Consider the following 4,294-nt stretch of genomic DNA (forward strand, 5'->3'; position numbering starts at 1 on the left):
TTTTCTCTTCTGACTTACTTCACTCTGTATGACAGACTCTAGGTCCATCTGCATCTCTACAAATGACCCAATTTCGTTCCTTTGTGTGGCGGAGTAATAGTCCATTGTGTATATGTGCCACATCTTTATTTTTCAAATTGTCCTTTGGGGCAGGACTCTAGCTTGCCTGTGTGTTTCGAGTGATCCCCGTGGAAGCTGCTGACTGGACCCCCTGAGGCGGAGAAATGGTCCCTGTCTCACTGTCTATGCTGCTCAGGTGGGGCTGGCAGCCTCTGTGGCTTTGTGGCTGCATAACTCACTTCTGTCACCTGCACACACCCTCAGGGGCGTTGTCAGTTACGTGCTCCCCCAGCCCCAGCACCTGCCAGAGCCCTAAGCACGTGCCTGGGCCTGACTGAGGACCCCCAAATATGAACGTGCAAAGGGACTGATCCCTCAGAATGGGGGGTCAACGCTGCTGTCCCAAGGAAAGTCTGCGATCGCTTTCCTACATACAAACTCCCATCTCTGGGGGGGATGGCTCCTCCCCGCCTCCTTTTCCTATAACCTCCTGGAAGGCCCACACTGTTCGTTATCACAGACAAAAACGAAAACCACAGCTTTAGGCTGCTAGAAGCCCCGACCCCACCCTGCAAAAAGAAAGAAACCTGGATACACGGTGAGGAGGTTAATATACATATATACTTAAATCATACAAACTGGACTCAGGGTATCAATGGCTTTTCTTCACTTGATATTAGGGATTCTATTCTGTTTCCTGAGCTTGCTGTTTGCTTAGACCGTGTTCCTGTTATATTCCTCGCCCTCTGCCAAAACGTGCACCCCTACACTCCCACGCCTGAGGTGAAACCTTGCAGATGTTACTACTGTCTCTGCATTCGCAACCACGTCACCACATGACCTCCCCCTTAGTCACAAGGAAACACCGCTGTCCTTTGTCCATGTACCTCACTGTACTATCAGTTCAGACCCTCCAACAACGTAGCTGCTGGACCTGCCTCCTCGGCCCAAGACATATACCAAGACATCATTGTCATAAAAATGTCACTCATACTTTTAACACACTTTACAATTCCACCAAGATATTATTAAAGGCCCAAAACATTTCAGATCTGTTTTCTTGGCTAATGCCATGGAACTAGGAAACTTGGTTATGTGCCAGCCTATATGGACTCCTTGTGTTTCTACTTGTTTTCCTACCATTTGGGGCAATGTATGCCCTGCTCTCTAAAGTCTCCTCTACCAGTCAGACCACTCAAATACTCCAAATAATCAAGCTCAAAACGGATGACAAGATGCTAAGGGGTCAATTGTAACAGAGTTTTGTTTCGTTTTGAACACTATCTTGACCCAGTTTTGAGGCCATGGCTAGAGGCTGAGCAGCTGATGCAGTCCACACCCCAACCAGTTCCCTTATCTGGCTTTGCACGGTGGACTGCTACGCACCATGCCCTGGGACCAGGTGCCACAGGTCAGGCCCTAGGCCTGTTATAATGCCAAGTTATTCCAATTAGCCAATCCAGGGGAGCCTGTAAAACCTAGTTGGCCCCAACCCATTTGCCATACCCAAACTGCTCCCCATAGCTCCAGCTGCCTGTTATTCTGCTCCCAGGCGCGGGTTCCCTGGCGTGGCCCTGCCTGGAGGCCTTCTCCCGTCTGGAGCCGTAAGTAACAAAAAGTTCTGCTTTTCATCTATCCCAGTGTCAATGTGTTGTGTCCACTATCAAAAGAATCTTTACATCTTATAAAAACACCAGCGGACCAAACCCTTTCTGGCTCAGGAAAGGTTGGGAAGCACTGGACCTGGGAAGGTGCCACGGAGCACCCAGGGACCCAGGACCTGACCAAAACCTGGTCTTGAGCAAGGAAGAAGGCGAGGTGGGGGTGGATGCGGTTAGGCTGCCTCCATGGTCAGCCTCAAAGGACAAACTCTGCTGCCTGCACACATCTGTCCCCTGCTTGTTCTGTGTCAGAACCACCAGAGAGACACCCGGACAGCCAGGAGGGATAGATCATTCATTCACCCCTCACTTATTCACATACTTGGTTATTCACTTGTTTACTCACTACTTGTTCATCAAACATGTATGCTGTAGGCCCTAAAAATAGAAAGATGACTAAGGGGACTTCCCTGGTGGTGCAGTGGTTAAGAATCCACCTGCCAATGCAGGGGGCACGGGTTTAAGCCCTGGTCCAGGAAGATCCCACATGCCGCAGAGCCGCTGAGCCCATGTGCCACAACTACTGAAGCCCGCGTGCCTAGAGCCTGTGCTCCACAACAAGAGAAGCCACTGCACTGAGAAGCCCACAACTGAGCTTGTGTGCCACAACTACTGAGCCTCAAGGATGGGCGATGCTTCCTGAATTAGGCCAGCTTCCCATTTCTCAAAGAATCTCACCATGTTACCAGATGAGATTCATTTACTCACTCAACAACTATTCTCGAGGACCCTGTCTGTGCCAGCGATATTCTAGGCTTGGAGAACAAGGCAGGCATCCCAGAAGGCAAGCGTGCATTAAACAAATAGTGGACCATTTTCAATTGAAGAAAGTGCCATGAGAAATGATCGGGGGACAACATAAGTGACCTAGGGAAAAGAGTCTCTCAGGGAAGGTCTCTAAGAGACCAGGTGCCTGAGTCCTCCAGGAAGAGGTGATCAGGTCGCGAGAGCACAAAGGCCCGGATGTAGGGACGTGCTTCCTCTGCTTGAGGAGTGGCGAGGAGGGGTGGGCAGGGTGGGCAGGGCAGCTGGGCAGCACTGCGGAGGAGAGGCCACCAGAAGGCTGAGCGTGGCTGCAGAAAGCGCCTCCAGGCCAGCCTGGAGGCTGCACAGTGGTGGCGGCGACGGAGGCCTTGGGCTTGGACCAGGGTGGGGGAAGAGGAAGAGAATGGACAGAGGGTAAAATCTTTTGGAGTCTCCACAGGCTGTGGTGTGAGGACGATGCGAGGGGAATCAAGTTGCCCGATGGGTGTCCACAGACCTGGGGTTCCGGCAGGAGAGCAGTGTCTTCGGGCTCCACTCTCACTTCTACTTTCTAGGGCTCCACACACCCTCCTTTCCCACCAGCCGTTTATGCACTGGTCCCATCCTGCCCCCCGCCGCACCCAGAGCTGCAGTTTCTACTGTTGTTCAAGGGCTGGACTCTCTTCTCCACACGGTCAACTCTGTCCCTGAGGCCACAGCCGATGAAAACAAACCCAAGTTGTTACTTTTCTCTACTGGGTGCACTGGCACTCAGAACCCAGAACCGGCAGCTAAGAATACAGCTTCCCTTCTGGCCCCAGACTCTGGGCTTTGGACCAAGAGTTTCGAGGTTTTTGGTGGCCAGTCACCAGACTGGTTCCTGCTTTCTGATACAGGAAGGACATGGTGGCCACAAAGACTACGATACAATGCATCGACACAGGGACAAAGCAATGAACAAGAGAAAGCAATAAAATAAGGCTGTATTGGGGTGCAGTCAAGATGGCGGTGTGAGAAGACGTGGAGATCGCATCTCCCCACAAATAGAATGGCTGCTGGAGGCCGGCGGGGGACCTGAGGCCCAAGCAGACTGCAGGAACCCCGGAGCAACCGGGTAGGACCTGGGGGAAGTCAGGGGGGCGGGGAAGCGGAAGCCGGACGGGACCGGCACCCCTGGGGGGTGGCTGGGTGAGGGGGGAGGTTCCCTCCTGGAGGGACCGTTGGGGGCCGGGGAGATCGGGGGATCCGCAACTGGGTTTCTCCCGCCCAGGTGGCCAGGAGGCCTGCTGAGCTCCCCGGCTTGGGGGCCTGCTGGGCTCCCCAGCGGGGTCCTCCACCCTCCAGGGCCCCCTCCCGGCTGCCTGGGTCCTGGCGGTGTGGGAAGGAGGGAGGAGGGGCGAGGAGGTGGAGAGGCGGACTGGTGGGGGTGGGGGCTTTGAGATTAGGGGACGGGGAGGCCAGAGGGCGTTTTGCCTGCCCTCTTGGCCAGGGAGGCTGACTGGGCTCCTGTGCCTGGTCCTGCACTCTCCGGGCCCCCCTCCGGCACGAGGGTCCTGGGGGCGTGCGGGGGCAGGGAGGGAGGGAGAGAGGCAGACAGTGGGTGTGGGAAGGGATCTCTCTAGGTCAGAAGAATAGCGGAGGCAACGCCAGGTATTTCTTCTGGGCGGGTCCTCCACCTTCCAAGGCTCCTCCAGGCCATTGGTTCTAGAAGTACAGGAGGGAAGTGGTGGGGGGAAAGAAGAGAGGTGGAAGGGGGGAGGGACCCTCTGGGATCAGAGGATTTGGGGAGGAGCAGAAGGCATTTCTGCTGCCCACTGGCCCGAGACGCC

This window comes from Hippopotamus amphibius, chromosome 7 (assembly GCF_030028045.1).
Source record: "Hippopotamus amphibius kiboko isolate mHipAmp2 chromosome 7, mHipAmp2.hap2, whole genome shotgun sequence".
Lineage (NCBI taxonomy): Eukaryota > Metazoa > Chordata > Mammalia > Artiodactyla > Hippopotamidae > Hippopotamus > Hippopotamus amphibius.